This window comes from Prionailurus bengalensis, chromosome B1 (assembly GCF_016509475.1).
Source record: "Prionailurus bengalensis isolate Pbe53 chromosome B1, Fcat_Pben_1.1_paternal_pri, whole genome shotgun sequence".
Lineage (NCBI taxonomy): Eukaryota > Metazoa > Chordata > Mammalia > Carnivora > Felidae > Prionailurus > Prionailurus bengalensis.
In genome coordinates, this window is record NC_057344.1 from 31,897,442 (window position 1) to 31,915,250 (window position 17,809).

The window sequence follows — 17,809 nt, forward strand, 5'->3', positions numbered from 1 at the left end:
CCTGCTTGAGATTCTCTCTCCCCCTCTCTCTCTCTGCTCCTTTCTCCTGCTTGTGCTATATCCCTCTCTCAAATTAAAATAATGATGATAATTAAGATAATTGAATTAATCAGCTGCTATGTTAAGAAATCAGAAAATGAGGCTACCTCAGCTGAGTGGACATTGGAGTATTGATCACTGAAATCTAAGTATTTTATAGGGATTGTATTAACTTGACTGAGTCCTGCTCCTTATTGGTCCCAATGTTGATTGGAAATGGAGTCCTAAAATTTAGCCAACGTCAAGTTTTTAAATTTTTTTTTCCAACGTTTATTTTTGGGACAGAGAGAGACAGAGCATGAACGGGCGAGGGGCAGAGAGAGAGGGAGACACAGAATCGGAAACAGGCTCCAGGCTCTGAGCCATCAGCCCAGAGCCCGACGCGGGGCTCCAACTCCCGGACCGCGAGATCGTGACCTGGCTGAAGTCGGACGCTTAACCAACTGCGCCACCCAGGCGCCCCCCCAATGTCAAGTTTTATAACAGGAATTCACTCTATATCAGTCCAGAGCGATTACAAAGGAGTTTACCAAGTATCTCAGAGTCTGGTAACTACCTTGGACACTTTTAGAAAAAAATAAAAAGCAGAAGGTCCAGAAGGCATTCGTAGTTAGCCATTTGGAAACCGCATTACTGTCACATAAGGAAATGTGCTCTGTTCTTGGAAGGTCCCAACAGTAAATTTTTAACAGGCTAATATAAAAGCAGCACTTACAGAAAACTCACTAGAAATGCCGTCGTCATCACTGACCAATCTGTGGCAGATATTTAAACCCAGCCCCAAGTAAACAGGGCCTAATCGGGAAAGAGGGCCGGCCTGTCTTTCAACAAGCAAAAAGTCACAGAAATCAGAGCATTGCTTTCCCAAAAAGGAAAACCACTGGCAGAAGGAGAAATAGCGCTCACCTGAGGGACAACACTATATCTCTGGGAGAGACGTCAACTCAGAGGCTCCCCTACAAAGGCCAGTTTTCATACAAAGAAACTCTATAAGGAAAGAGGTGGAGAGTGAGGCGTAGGACACACATCTGGGGCCTTATTACCTTTGTAGGAGTGTTCTCTCAAGCGTCCATGTGTTACCCTCCAGGGATGCTAGAATCCAGATGACAGGAGGGAAAGATATGAGGAACAGGATTCAGAACCAGCAAACTTTTCTCTTTTTGAAATGTTTATTTTTGAGAGAGAGAGAGAGAGAGAGAGAGAGAGAGAGAGAGAGAGAATGAGCGTGAATGGGGGTAGGGGGTCGGAATGGGAGGGGCAGAGAGCGAGGGAGAGAGAGAACCCCAAGCGGTCAGGCTCCATGCTGTCAACACAGAGCCCGACGCGGGGCTCGAACCCATAAACCAGGAGATCATGACCTGAGCCGAAATCAAGAGTCAGACGCTTAACCGACTGGGCCACCCGGGAGCCCCAACAAATGAGTTTTAGAGAGGAAAAAAAAAAATGTAGGTTTGCCTGTTGTCCTCTTTTACTCTCAGAAGTGTCTAGGTTTAGATGACAAAGTGGGCGGTCACCATATTAATGAGCTCTAGCCATTGAAGATGAGAGAGGCCTGGCCATTCAGGAGGCCTGGGCCCATGCCTACCCCACCACGACCAGCTGAGAGACTTCAGGCAGAGACACCACCAACCTGGGTTGCTTTCTCACCTAGAAAATGAAAGAAATAACTCTTGAGTTATCTCAGTGATCTCTTCTAGCTCTAAAATCATGACTTTGTAGGAACTTTTTTTGGGGGCCTACTCAATCCCACCTCCTGATATTCACCTTATTCCTCACCTCTGCCGTTGAAAGGAGCATCACTTTTGAGATGTTTCTGCCTTTTCTCTGGACCTCTTCACTCTTGCAGATTTAACTGAGTCACCTACCTCTTCAAAATCAGCTTGAGGAATTTTTGGGGGCCGCCACCTCCTCTCTGTCTTCTGTTCTTTCAGTAAAGCATACCCATGAGGTTGGATGGAGTTTAGCGATTCGGGGTAGCTTTTGTTTTCTTCTGCTTCTTGTTCTCCCCCATCATAACCTCTGAGTCAAACGAAATCTTTCTTAAGTGGTAGCTGAACAATACATTTCTCAGTGACGTTCTAGATAACGAGGTGAAAGGCAATTATTAGCTTAAAGAGGAAATTGTTATACCCCACACAGAAAAGACACTGGATGTGTCACAGAAAGACGCACAAGATATAGGGGGTTGCAAGCGGCTGGAATACCCAGATTGACAGAATTATTCTCTCAAGTACGGAGGGGCAGAAAAGCAGGATTTCTCAACTTCGGTTTAACATCCAAATTATCTGGGAGCTTTAAATAGTATTGATGCCTTGCTCCTACCCTCCAGAAATTCCGATTTGATTGATCTGGGGTATGGCTTTGGGCACACACTGCGATTCTTAAAAATTCTACATATGATTCCAACATATGGCCAAGGCAGAGAACCGTTGCAAGAAGAGAAGTTGAAAATAATGACAAAAATAGCTGGATCTCAAGTTTCACCTTGTAAAGGTATGGCCCTAGAACTTGGAATCTAAAACGGTCACCATGGAGATGGGCCCCAAAGAATTGTGGAAAGAAGATCCATTCCAGATCTTTCTTTTTCTATCTATCCTATGTCTATAGCAGGGGAATTCTAACTTGGGGTGAATGAGCCCCGTGATACAGCCTGAAAAATATTCTATGCATGTGTGAATGTGCCCTCTTCCAAGTGGAGGGCCCACAGTTTTCCTCAGGTTTTTAAAGGGGTCTGTGGCCTAAAATATTCAGAACCACTGCTTTATTGATGGGGGGAGGTCATATGAGATGCTTCAAAGTAAATAGTAAATATCCTTATATTGGTAGAATCGAGGCCCTTTAAGATGATTTCCCATGAATCAGCGCTCCTGGTTAAAAAAGGTATCACTCCCAATCAAGTGTTGTATTTTTATTTTTATTAGACCCGACACCCTGATGAAATGGGGTGAATACCACCTGTTCCGTCCCACAACTAGCAACAAATGTGTTGAAAAGATATCACTGCTGCAAAGCAAGTGCTGCTTGTCACCCTCATTCGCATTGTTACAGCCCTACGGATGCAAGGTCACAATAATACAATCGGATACATTAGGATGACCGTACTATAGTTGAGGGAACTGGAGTATGATGCCATAGAATGTGATCTATTTCCATTTATTTACAAAGAGTTTCCAGTCACTTAAAAGCTGCTGCTGAGAACACGACTGCTTCTCCCAACTGCTCACAGGAGACATTTTTTTTTTAATGTTTATTTATTTTTGAGACAGAGAGAGACAGAGCATGAATGGGGGAGGGGCAGAGAGAGAGGGAGACACAGAATCGGAAGCAGGCTCCAGGCTCCGAGCCATCAGCCCAGAGCCTGACGCGGGGCTCGAACTCACGAACGGTGAACGGTGAGATCGTGACCTGAGCCGAAGTCGGACGCTCAACCGACTGAGCCACCCAGGCGCCCCATGGAGACATATTTTTGAAGAAAGGGTGATGGTTACTCCAGACCTTGCAAATGACACGCAGGCTACTTTTGTTTCACGTGCAAGAGTCACCCCCGGTTTTCTTCATCCCTCTGCAGAAAGTCTGAGAGTACAGTCATGAAGCACATGCCATTTTATGCCACCCCCATCAGCTGGCGCCTCTTGAATGATTGCGTGCTCAATACAAGTCCTGCTGGTTACCAAAGGAGCCACGTCTTCCAGGTTGTGCTTGGAGGTGTGCTTCGCAGCCTTGGCTCTCAAAGAAGGAAGGGCTTGGATGTCCTGCAGCGTGAGCTTCTGGTCCTTCCGGAGAAATCAGCTCTGTGGCCAAATCCAAAATGTCTATGACTTCCGTTTTGTCACTCCAGCTCCTAAAAATTCCTGAAAAGTGCTATGGGATTTGTGCACTGTCTCTTTCAATTTTTTTCGTCAGCCAGAACCTTGCAGTTTGGCATTTCCCTGTTAAATCCTGAACTTTCTCGTGCAGCTCAATGGCAAGCCCTCGTTTTGCCAGTGACTCATTAGAAGCCCTCTCCCTAGCACCCCTGTGGGCAGTGGTGTTGAGGGATATCCCTTCCTCTGTCACCACACAGAACATCCCGGGGGACTGTGCGACCAGGTCACTGATCTTGTCTGGCTGTGTTGGTACCAGAAGTCACATAGTGATATAAACAAAGCACAGGGGAACAGAAAGGCAGACGTGTGACACCCTTACCATCCCGGAGGGGTTGAACATGTTTCTGTGCCAGAAAAGTTGACTGAATGGCCTAAATGTTGTCAGATGTCACAGGTGGTTTTTTTTTTTTTTCAGTGAGAGTGTCAAAACCACAAAATTTTTCATCAACATAGGAAAGAAGAACAATGAAAAGCTGGTGTGGTTCAACAGATGACTGCCGTGCCTTCATTGACCCACCCTTATTTGGCTGCTAAGAGATGCTAATCTCTGTAGGTCTCCCTTGGACTCTTCCCTCCGGTACGGTACGTGGCTTCTTCGCGGATGCCCTGACTACTGAGTGGGAGGGAACTTGATCCAGTTAAAATAGACCTACTTCCCTCCTTCGCCCCAGCCTCCTCATCCCCAATTTGTACCATTATATAACAGATGAGGACACTCTTTGACTTGGGAGAGAGAGAAAAAAATATTTGTGGGGGTATAGAAGTGACCTTTGTCATTTGATTAGCATGTCCCAAATGTTAAGAGGACTATTGGGCCAGCCGGTCAGCATCAGTCTAAAAGGTGTCGTCAACCATCACCGGAGTATAGTACAGTACTAGAGTTGAACGACCCCAGCCAGGTGAAAATACGAACTCGGTGAAATATTAAATGGGTTCTGCCACCACCAAAGTAGAGTGTGTCCTTGAAGAAATGCAAAACCCTTCCTGGTTTCTGTACCCCTGGTAACTTGAGGATTTTGTGGCACATGCAAAGGTCCAGGGGCAACTTTACTCAGGTCCTGTCTGAACCCCAAAAGCAGCCAGCTGATGGTGGTCTGAATAATGGACGTTTACCTGAAACAACTTATCTGAATTTTGAAACTATGCTCTCTGCCTCCGAAGATGTTGTCTGGTTCAGAAAATCAGAAAAAAAAAAAAAACATGTCATAAATTGCTTATTTTAAACAGAAAGACATATGCAATATGTATTTATTTCTTTAAAAAAAAATGTGTCTCAGGGCACCTGGGTGGCTCAGTGGGTTAAGCGTCCAACTCCGGCTCAGGTCATGATCTCGCAGTTGGTGGGTTGGAGCCCCGCATTGGGCTCTGTGCTGACAGCTCAGAGCCTGGAGCCTGCTTCGGATTCTGTGTCTCCCTCACTCTCTACCCCTCCCCTACTTGCTTGCGTGCGCTCTCTCTCTCTCTCTCTCTGTCAAAAATAAACATAAAAAAAAAATCCCAAAAGCGTTCCTCTCTAACTCCTCTGAACACAAAATCAAGCTCTATATATTCTCCTTATATCAGCCCAGCAAACTCCTCTGATGATCTGCATGCAGTCTTTTGAAACAGTCAAAATGATGTACCAAATCATACTACATGAGAACTGTTAGAAATATCTAACATAGTGAGGCCTGGGTTTTGTCCAGAATCATCTGGAAAGATTTCTTCTTCCTTTTTTTTTTTTTTTTTTTTTTTAAAAAAAAAGATAGTAGGTCCTATCTCAGACCTACTGAATCGTTCAGCAGGGGAGTCCAGGCATCTGTGTCTTTTAAAATCCCAGTGCAATTCTGCTGTGGCCCATTGGAGAACCAGGATTTGAGAACTGCTAATTTAGTCCACTGACCACCCCCCCTTGAACGAGCCTCATACAGATGAAGAAAGTGCAACCCAGGAAGGTCCCAGGGCAATCACTCAACACACGTTTAGGGGAGCCTGCCATGTGCCAGGCACGATTCCACACGCAGAGGCTACATCAGTGAACAGAACAGGAAAAAAATCTACTAGTTTAATGGCTTATTCAAAGTAATTGATTAAAGTTATTATGCACCCACAACGTAGTTTGTTAAGCTATGTTCTGAAAATACAAAGATACAAGAAGCATTGTCCCTGCCTTCCAGGAGCTTATAGACTCTTGAGAGACAAGTATGGAGCCAGGTGATTATAACATAATAAGAACAAACCTAGGGGCGCCTGGGTGGCTCAGTCGGTTAGGCGTCCCACTTCGGCTCAGGTCATGATCTCACAGTTTGTGAGTTCAAGCCCTGCATCGGGCTCTGTGCTGACAGCTCAGAGCCTGGAGCCTGCTTCGGATTCTGTGTCTCCTTCTCTCTCTCTCTCCCTCCCCTGCTTGTGCTCTCTCTCTCTCTCTTTCTCTCTCTCTCAAAAAAATAAAATAAAATAAAATAAACATTACAAAAATTAAAAAAAGAAAAAAAAAGGAAAATCCTACAAAGTGGAGATACATACCAGGCAGGACAAAACCGTATGGGAACAGGGAGGCCTAGAGGTTATTTTTGCCTGTGATGCTTTTAACTTCACTCTCTATTCTTATGTAGTTTTATTGTTTAGTCAGTACAGCATTTAGTTAGTCATTTGGGAGCCGCTAATAAGATGTTCGCCTGGAATGCTGATTTATGTTTTCGGTGTGACTGACAAAATGAGGCCTACATGATTAAACTACACTATAACTGCATAAAATTAAGTGCTATGCTGGTAAGGTACTGATAAAAAGTGCTATTAAAGGGTAAGCAAATAGTACTGTGGGTTGGACCGGTGAGGGGGGGGTGTCTAAGATGGGCGGGGTAGGGAAATGAACTTTGCATATTTACAACACTCCAAGCCCTTCACACCTGCTACCTTATTAAATCCTCACAAGAACCTTCAAGGCAGTTATTATTACCAGCCCTTCCTCCTTTTGTAGAGGAAGATACAGAGGTTCAGAGAGGCCGCATAACTTGCCCAAGGTCACACAGCTGGCACTCAAATTCAGTCCTCAATACCAACCTCAGGATTCTCCCACTTCACCGCCCAAGGGCCCTGCACTTGGCCGGGTGCGGGGTCCAGACTCAGACCCGTTTTTGGAAACGCTAAGTGCTACCCTCTGCACTTGATTATTCGTGGGGTGGCGCCCTGGAAAGGAACACGAACCAGGCACGGTTGTCCCGAACCTCTCAGCACGGAGCTCGCCTGGGTGTTCTGGTCATCACCCACGGTTCATTCAGCCAGAGGAAACCATTGTTTGAGGAACCAGGCGCCCACGATGGATGGATGGCCGGGGGGAGATAAGATTGCTGACGATGGCTGCGAGGCTGCAGCAGGGGCCTGCTCCATTCAAGCAGGAAAATGTGTCACTTCCTCCTGGCTCCTATATCATTTCTCCGCGGGGGAGGAGGGGGGGAGGGACCCGCGCCTTGAAAGAATTTAGAATGGGTCCGGGCGGGGTGAGGGGAAGGCCAGTCGGAGTGGAAGGGTAGGATTTAACCGGCTCTGGCTACACCCTATTTAAAAGCCCCAGCATATTTTTACTTCTTGGCTCATTTTCAGCCTACCCTTCTGTGTCCTCATTCTTTTTTTAATTCAGTGCTGGAATCTCAGCGCATTTGCTCCTCCCCCACCTCCTCATATGCAAAATCTCACTCCTCAATCTTTGCTGCATCTATTTTCCTGCAAAGCTGAAACATTTAGAGCAGGCTGAATGCTCTTCCCCTCTGCAGAGCCCCACCCAATAGAAATGTACACACACAATAGAAATGTACACACACACACACCCCGCACCTAGCGCCTGATTCCCACAGGCGACTTATTTTAAAGAGTCCTGGCTTCGCTCACGGCCTGCCGCACTCAGCCACTTCTCTCTCCCTGTCCCATTGGAAAAGTCATGAAAGGAAGGAGAAAGTGGGGTTAATGCTACACCAGTCCGAGTTGGTGAGGGAGCAGCAGTACAGACGGTCCCCGACTTGCCATGGTTCGACTTCGCATCTTCCCACTGTACGTATTCCACACGTAGAAACCATACTTCGAATTTTGAATTTGGATCTTCTCCCGGGCTAGCAACGTGCCACACGATCGTGTCTCGTGATGCGGAGCCGTGGCAGCGAGCCCCAGCTCGCAGTCAGCCTCGCCATCGCGAGGGCCAACAACCCGGGTACTCGGAACCCTTCTGCACCCACAGAGCCGTTCTGTTGTTCACTTCCGGTACGGTGTTCAATCCATCCCACGAGCCGATCAACAGTCTGTTACCAAACGGGCTTGGCGTGAGCCGCTTTTGCCCGGCTGTAGGCTCGTGTCCGTGTTCTGAGCACGTGTCAGGTCAGCTCGGCTGGGCGGTGCCGGTCGGTAGGTTCGGGGCGTTAAATGCATTTCGACCTCGCGGTGTTTTCAACTTAACGATGGGGTTTCCCCGGGACGTAACTGCATCCCAGGTCGAGAAAGATTTGCGATTTAGAAATGGAAGAGCTTATTGTGCTCTTAAGCACTTCCTTTCTGCAGCTGAGAAAACGGGGCCCCCACACAGTTGGAAGACTTACCCCAAGTGCCCCACAGCTGGTTAGGCGCAGAACCCAGGCCGTGACCTGAGCGCCCTCGGTGGACAGGGCAGTGTCATGCAGACGGGGCCAGAGGTGGCGGCCTCACACAGGCGTCTCCAGTGCCCGCAGCTCTTCGCTGTTTTGTAATCCACCACGTGTGCACAATTGCACCACTAGGGCTTCCGTGGCATTTAAGGACCTTCTCGGGGACCCCCCCCCGCTTAACTCACTTCTTCCCTCAAACATCCCAGAAAGCTGGCCTTGCCGCTCAGATGCACGGCGAGTGTCACGGGCAGCAACTCCGCTCACCTCTCCGGCTCTAAAGCCACCTAGACTTTCGCAACCACCGGCTTCCCTATTTGCCTTGTTCCTTATTTGGAAACAGCTGAGCTTTCCCCAAAACATGTCGGGACAGTCCTAATTGGCAAGGTGTGTGTCAACACTTCTAAACTCACCGGCCAACTCACATTGTTCGCCTTTCAAAGTGGTTCCAGGGGAGAAGCCGGTTCCCTTCCCAGCCCTCGCTCTCGATGCCACACACGCCCAACCCACGGGATCAGAAGGGCTTGTGCGGGGAGAATTTCCTGTTCTGCTGACTCATCTCCTGCAATGACATGGAAGGCAAGCTTAGATTTTCTTTTCCAGCTTTTAAAGGGAAATGGGAGTCTTGCAAGGTCAGGTCTCTTGGAGATGAGATGATGCGCCAGCAACGCCTGGCACATAAGACTACATGAGCGGCGAGTGTATTTCTGATGGCCCGAGAGCCCACGCAGAGCGGTGCGGATGGGGTGCAAGGCTGGGTGGGGGTGGAGCACAGCCAAGGGGCTCTGAGCTTCGGTCTTGGAGGGAGGCTATTGGCCAGGAGGGCAGTTTGAAGGGGGCAGGCCCCGATTTCACTTGCGGAGTGGGTAACAATGCAGCAGTCAGACTTAGAATCCCATATGCTTTCTGACTGAGAACAAAGGCATTCCGTTTCTGGCCAAACCTAAATCGAGGGAAGGATGATTCAACTCAGTGTAGGAAACAGCCGGAAATCCGTCAATAGCATTTACATTTGGGAGGTGCTAGAGCCAGATTTCTGCCACACAAGATTGGAATTAAGGGAAAAAAGGGACCTGGGTAAGATTTGTGCATTTCAATGTATGTACATTTTACTTAAAAAAGTATACATATAAATAATGGAATAGGGGGTGGGAATGATAGAACATGGGAGTCCATTAGGATATTCTATTTACTTTATAAATGTCTGAATTTTTCATAATAAAAACATTTTAAACACTTGGATCCCGTGTTTGGCTCTAATTTTCAATGTTTCCTTATGCTCTTTATTTCTGTATTTCAGAATCTTCCTTTGTTAGTATAGGGATACCCGAATGTGTCACTTCTTGGTTCATGGGTGTTTGGAGTATTTGTGCAATCACGAAAGTCCTTTGTAAATTATAATGTCCTACTGAAATGTGGTGGTTAGAGACAGCTCATGATTACTTAATCATAATAAAGAAAATATAGACACCTAAGGGGCACCTGGGTGGCTCAGTCGGTTGATTTCAGCTCAGGTCACGATCCCACAGTTCGTGGGTTCAAGCCACGGAGACTGCTTAGGATTCTCTCTCCCTCTCTTCCCCTCCTGCACCCATGCTCGCACTCTCTCTCTTAAATAAATAAACGTAAAAAAGATAATATAGACACATAAAAAAAATTCAAGCCATACAAAGGGTATGACATTGAAAGGGTCCCTCTCCCAGTACTCTCCTCCACAAGCAATTCACTGTTGTCACAGGAATTCTATGGATATGAAATTTCACGGTAAGTAACTTGAAACTTCTAGGCCAAGGAGTCTCAGACTTTAGAAAAGATTCACTGAGGTGGAACGCAGAACTCCAGGTTTCTCTTTTCCTTTTAAAATTTTATTTTGAAAAAGAGAGAGCATGCGCCAGCAGGGGAGGAGCAGAGAGAGGGGGGGACAAAGGACCCAAGCAGGCTCCCTGCCTACAGCAGACAACCTGGTACAGGGCTTGAACTCCACAAGCCACGAGATCATGACGTGAGCCTACATCAGAGGCTTAACCAACTGAGCCACCCAAGCCTACCTGGAACTCCATGTTTCTAACCAGCCTTTTAAGGGCACAAGAATCCCCTACAGAGATTCTTTAGAGATGCAGATTCTAGTCAGTACATCTGGGGTGGGACCCAAGATTCTGCATTCTAACTGGCTCTCACATGCTGCTGTTCCAGGATCACACTCTGTAGGTTTCTACTCTGCCTAGAAAACTCCTTAGGTTTATTTCCAGCACTTGCTGCAAAGCAGTAAAGCATATAGAATTTTAAGAATGAAAGCAATATTGAAAAATACCCATACATAGACAGACAAACATGCCTTCTAAAAAAAAGCAACTCAGACCTGTATCTCTTTGGTCCCGAGCACCAGTGAACATCCCCTCAAAGAGGGCATGTTATAATTTCATTTCTTCTGGGCTCTAGAATCTGGAGCAAAAATAAAATCCTCTGTGCCACCCAGCGGGTGCCTCCCAGGGGTAAAATCATAGTTTTGTACTGAATGACAGCCCCCCATTTTATCACTTCACTGCCCTTTGCTGATGACGATTGATCTCAGAAGATCTTTTGAGCTTTTACTCTCAGCTTTTTGTGGACTGAAACTGAACTACAACATGAGGTTTATAATTTTGGGCCCCTTGCAAGGAGAGAAGAGGTTCGTTTGGCAGACATGGTAACTAACGTTTTGGGAAATATTACGAACTGCACCTTTTTTAATATTTGGAATAACGCTTAGGAAGTAGTCTAAATCGGATGGCAGTGGCATAAAAATTACTCTGAGCTGAAGACATCTGACAATCAACAGATCCAGAAAGAAGCTTTGTCTGACTGCCCGCCCTCCCACCTTCACACATGTATCTGACTAAAAGCAGAAACTCCTGGGAATGAGATTGTCATAATTCCCCTCTTCTGGGCAGTTTGACTCCCAGGAAGGATATCTAGAATGAAATGATCATAAATCCCCTCTCCAGGGAAGATTCAGGCCCCAAAGAAGATAAAGAAGACCGCTCTCACACTTGCATAAATAAACATTATCGCAGACTATCTTATCTCCCCCCCCTTTTTTTTTTCTACTAAGAGCCCATTTGTTTTTCCTAAAGAAACCATTCGTTTTTCCCCTAGGAGGTTTCTTCGACCCATTCCTTTCCCCTTGTTAAGTTAGGTACATAAACCCTTAGTTTAGTTTGGTTTCTTTGTGAGCTCTCAAATACCTATGTAAAGAAACATCATCTTTTCTCCTGCCAATCTGGCTTTTGGCAATTTAATTCACAGGCCCCTCGCACCACCCCTAAGAGGGTAGAGGAAAAGTTTTTCCTCTGTGACACCTATATCACTGATACATGATAGAAAATTCTTGATGGAGAACATGTATTACTTCATTTCTATTTCAAAATTTTCTTAAATTAAGGTAAAATGCATGTAACGTAAAAGTTACCATCACAATCAATTTTAAGAGTGTAACGCAGTATTATTAAGTATATTCACATTGTTGTGCAACCAATCTCCAGAGCATTTTCATCTTGCAAAACTGAAACTCTGTATCCATTAAACAACAACCTCCCATCCTCCCCTCCCCGCCAGCCTCTGGGATCTCCCATTCCGCTTTCTGTGTCCCTGAATTTGACTACTCTGGATACCTCACATAAGTGGAATCCTATAGATTTTGCCTTTTTTTTTTTTTAGTGAGTGGTTTCTTTCACTTTGCGTAATGTTCTCAAGGTTCATCCACCTACTTGAATTTTTTAAACAAAACAGATATCCATTCACAGAGATGTACCAGAGTGACACTTCCAAGAAGTTTCCTATTGTCAGATTTTATTTTCGTAGGGATAAGTCTTAACTTCTGTGCGTGTGTGTGTGTGTGTGTGTGTGTGTGTGCGTGCATGCCTTGTGCCTGTATGGCTTGTTTTATGTTTCCAGCCAAGACTGGTACTTCACCATCTGAAAGGCTTTAAGTGATTCATGTCATTTTACCTCACACTATTTCTGTTAAGTCATGAAGCCAAAATAAATACACATTTCAGGAACAGTAAGTCGTTGGTTGAAAGTCAGACTCGAGGGCTGTTCTGTTTATGGCCCGATTGGCTGTCGTACCGTTCTAGGGAGATGAGTCTCGGTTGTAATCTCCGAGTGGGTCAGCTTTCTGGTGGCGTGTGTGTTCTAGGGTGACAGCACCCATCTAGCCCCCACGACCCTCTTGATTCACAAGGGGACGCATAACCATAGGAGAGCTACCTATAAAATTAGTCAAGGCCATGTCCTGTGGCTTTGGGACAGTGGCATCATCTCCACAAATAAGGACACATTCGTGTCCCTGGCTTTCTCCCAAATATCCTTCAATTTCTGCCAGAAGGGACTGAGAGAAATGAGGCTCCACCTTCCTGGAAATCGCTTTATTTTTATCATTCTGAATGCTGATCCTCTGAAGAGGCAAGGCCGGCGGTCCCCCAGAGGGGACTGTAATGGAGAATGGTGGGAGAGGACAGAACTAAATCCTGGCCCTGGGGCTGCCGCTCATGCCCCTGATGGAAACCCACGGGGGGCTGTACCCCCATGCCTGGGACATGCTGGGCACATGGTAGACACCCAACAACTACATAGTAAGAGTGAATTTTCCCACGTGACCTTGGACAAACCGGTTAACCTCCCTCGTCTTCAGTTTTCTTTCTGTCAAATGAAATAACGGGGTGGAATGCGTTCTGTTTTTCCTCTCAGCGTGAGTATTCTCTTATTTGAGGAAGAACTTTCCAAATTTCACTGTTATCACTTCTATGTCAGCATGTTCAGGGTAGGGATAAGTTCCAAGAGAACGGTTTTAAAAATTTCTCTTCCCAGGGAAATAACATTGGTTTTTCTCTTTAGGGTAGCGCTTCAGAGTTGAGACTTGGGTGGGGAAGAGGGGCAGAAGTTTGGACACTAGTTATCAACCTAGCCTGAGTCTATAGATGATTGCTTGTCACTGCCGGAGGTCATCTTTTGGGACATTGAGAATATTGTGTTAAGAAAGACACTTAGGGGGCGCCTGGGTGGCGCAGTCGGTTGAGCGTCCGACTTCAGCCAGGTCACGATCTCGCGGTCCATGAGTTCGAGCCCCGCGTCGGGCTCTGGGCTGATGGCTCAGAGCCTGGAGCCTGTTTCCGATTCTGTGTCTCCCTCTCTCTCTGCCCCTCCCCCGTTCATGCTCTGTCTCTCTCTGTCCCAAAAATAAATAAACATTGAAAAAAAAATTAAAAAAAAAAGAAAGACACTTAGGAGGTCCTGTGTGGCTCGGTTGGCTGAGCCTCTGACTCTTGATTTTGGCTCAAGTCATGATCCCAGGGTCATGGGCTCAAGCCTGGCATCGGGCTCTGCAACAAGCATGGAGCCTGCTTAAGATGATCTCTCCCTCTCCCTCTGCCCGTCTCCTGCGCACGCTCTCTCTCGCTCGCTCTCTCTCTCTCTCTCTGAAAAAAAAAAAAAAAGACAGATGGATGTTCTCTTTTTCCTTTGAAAGGTTCTAATTTAAAACTCTCATCATGAATGAGAGGAATCAATAATCCAGCTATCCAAGTAATCCAAATTATCCAACAAGCATGACCTACGATTATATGCATTTGGAAAAACACCATGACTTTTTACAGTTTATTAAATATATCAGTTATTCAGGACTTTGATGTGTGCTTAAAGCAATTTGCTTTCAAAGGAAGGAAGAAAAGAGGAAGTCTGTGATAGGCAAAGTTTTCTAGATTGTTCTGTGAAATGCTGGGTAACTTACCATCCTGCTGCCATCTAATGGGACAATGAGACAGCCTGTTGTGGTCGTAGTTTACAGGGATATTTTCAGTATGGGCAGGTTCGGTATAAAATGAAAGTGTAAGACTGGCTTTGCTCAAAGTGATGCTATTTTCACTCCTGGTGAAGAGTGTGTACTTGTTACCAGACCCTGAGGAAGATATAATGAAGCTGGGAGTAAAGCCACTTGGGGGCCCTGATTTGAACACTATCATTTTCTGTTTAATTATCAAGCGATTTCATTATTTAAGAGCCACCGAAGGAGGCACACAATTTTGTCGGAAAGATAGTCAAGACGCTTGGCACAGAGCCCACGCCTGGGGGAGGAAGTCAGTGACTGGGATACTGGAGTCGGGGTTGAGAAACAGAAACTTCGTTTTTATAATAGACGTTTTATATTTGAACAATTTAAAAACCATGTGCAGATAGCACATTTTCCACTTTCACAAAGGGCGGTACCTCATTACTCAAGCTGTCAGGATAAAGTGTGGTATAAACACATGGGCCAAATTGTCCACAGGCTAACATGTTATAGAAGCATAACAAAATGGTACAGAAAAAAGTTGAAAAAAACATCATGGCACGGTGAAACAAAAGGTTCAAATAGCCCTCAAGAGGGACTCTACTGTCTAGTTTGCTCATCACAACAGGTTATTTCTCTTTTTCGGTCCCCAAATGCCCCATGGGATAAGAGGGGGGTTCGTCTAGGTCACTGGTGCTCAATCTCGGCTATATAGTCGAAAACTAGTTTTGAAAAATTGTGCTGTTTTGGGGCACTTGGGTGGCTTAGTCGGCTGAGCGTCCGATGTAGGCTGGCTCAGGTCACGATCTCACGGTTTGTGAGTTCGAGCCCCATATCCGGCTTGCTGCTGTCAGCGCACAGCCCACTTCGAATCCTCTGCCCCCCTCTCTCTCTGCCCCTCCCCAGCTCATGCTCTCTCTCCCAAAAAAGAAATAAAAAACATTAAAAAAAAAAGTGCTGTTTGGATCCCACTCCTGATGGATTCTGAGGTAATTGGCCTCAAGACACTGGCCCATCAGTGTTTCTCAACTTTGTGTTTTCGTTATTTCTCCCCTAAGATCCTTTTTAAAGATGGATTTTCCTCGTTACCCTCTGCCATAAAAATGTACCACCACCTGATATGCCGTATGTATGTTTACGCGCTGTATGAGCATCTGCACTCTGTGCATAAAAGAGTCAGGTGGGTTTTTTTGCTCATGTTGTGAATTTACGTCCTAGATGAACTTTGAGGCCCCTTATAAATTTGAGAATTATATAACTCTCTAAACTGAACTTATCTGAAGTAACAGAAACGAGAAAGGGGCTACGCACTCCACGCATATTCCGACACCGTCTCTGATATTCAGGCGTACAAAACCCACATGGGTGTCCGTGCCCTGGTGGGTTGGACAAGACTTACTAGGTCAAGACGTTCCATTCAGTGAAGGGAGCAGACAGGGGGGCAAGTGCAGACAAATATCAAGAAGATTCCCACCCTCCCCCCGTGGGAAATTTCTTGACCCCCATAGCTAGGCATGGCGGGTGGGACTGCCTCACACAGGGGTAATCTGACAACGCTCGGAGTGGTCGAACGCAGGTCAGGTATGAAAGCAAATCCCAGAATTTGCTGGGAGTTTGAGCCAAATAACCTTGAAGGGCCCCTTTAAACATGACTCGATGGCCAAAACAGGAGTGAGTAACTGGAATAAATGATAAAGCAGTCTCTCCTCCCAGGACTTCCCCAGTAGATGGATGTGTGTTAGGTCATACTAACCACCTCCATTGGCACTGGCGTTATTTGTAAACTCTCTGGGGTCCTCCCACTCGTAAAAGGGGTTTAAGAGACAAATACCAGTGATAGTACTTAATGAATGTGGAATGACTTGCAGAAAAATGTTTTACATTAAGCCCTTTCATTCTGAGGGAACCATTTACATGCAGGCTGGACCCCTCCCCCTCCCCCCCCACCGCCCCGCAACAGCATTTGTTTCCTTTAACCACACCAACAAAAGGCTCAGACGAGACTAAAACTTCTGACGTGGATGTGTAGATATAGAGAGTCCTAATTTTATTTTATTTTATTTTACTTTATTTTATTTTATTTTATTTTTTTAATGTTTTTATTTATTTTTGAGAGAGACAGAGACAGAATGCAAGTGGGTTAGGGGCAGAGAGAGGGAGACAGAATCCGAAGTAGGCTCCAGGCTCCGAGCCATCAGCACAGAGCCCAATGTGGGGCTCGAACCCACAGAGCTGTGAGATCATGACCTGAGCCAAAGTCAGGCGCTCAACCGACTGAGCCACCCAGGTGCCCCGAGAGTCCTAATTTTAAATATCAGCCTTGGGGCCCCTGGTCGCTCAGTTGGTTGGGTGTCTGACTCTTGATTTTGGTTCAGGTCATGATCCCAGGGTCGTGGGATCGAGTCCAGTGTTGGGCTCCATGTTGAGCATGGAGCCTGCTTAGGATTCTCTCTCTCTCTCTCTCTCTCTCTCTGTCCCTCCCCCTCTTTCTTTTTCTCTTTCTTTCTTTCTTTCTTTCTTTCTTTTGAGTTCAAGCAGGGGAGGGAGGGAGAGAGAATCTAAAGCAGGCTCCATCCATGCCATCAGCACAGAGCCTGATGCGGGGCTTGAACCCACGAACCGCGAGATCATGACTGAGCCACCAGGTGCCCCCCTCCTCTCAAAAAAAAAAATCAGGCTTGATCTGAGGTGCTTAGGATGCCATCATTTAAGGACATTGATCCTGAATGCTGGGGATTCCTTTCCCTCTGGCCAGAGGGCAGTTCCAAATTCCTCACCTCACTTTCATTTGAATGCACCTGCGAAAACTCTTTTGGTCTAAATTTGAAGATTCAGGGTCAAAGGAGAGAGTGGGAAGTAGAGGGAGATGCCAACCTCAAAAATAAAAAAATAGCAAATAAAAAAAGTAATAATAACACTGGAAACTCAGGTTGGCCTGGGTGCCATCGAGGGTCTTACAACACAGTTGGTAAATCCGATCATTTTGAGGAAAAGCTAAGTGATAATACAAGGTGTTATCAAAGAAGAAGTACAGATAATAAGGAATTTAGAGGTGGGAGTGCTCCCTGAGATCTGGTGTCAGAGACACCGAGGGATGTTGGGGGTGGAAATATCTGCATATATAAAAGGCAGGAATAAAAGCCAGCTGGAGATTGAAAAGGAACAAAGTAAGTTGGGTTAAACTATTCAAGAGAAAGTTAGAAGTTTCTACTCTTAAGTCTGGTTCTTCAAGCTCCTGCCTCTGGAGCTGTTCCTCTGCCTGATGGTACAAGTCCAGAAGAAGATGATGTGGTATAAAGGCACCTGGGCACCTTTTATGGCCTCCAGATGGAGATGGAAAGAACTGTGCTCAAAATGAGTCATTAGCGACTTGCTGGTGGACATAACCCAGGACACACAGCAGTTCTTGGGGCTAAATGTGACGGGGCAACCGGGTGCATCTCCTCTGGCAATGATGTAAACACCTCACTGCGGAGGATCCCATGTTCACT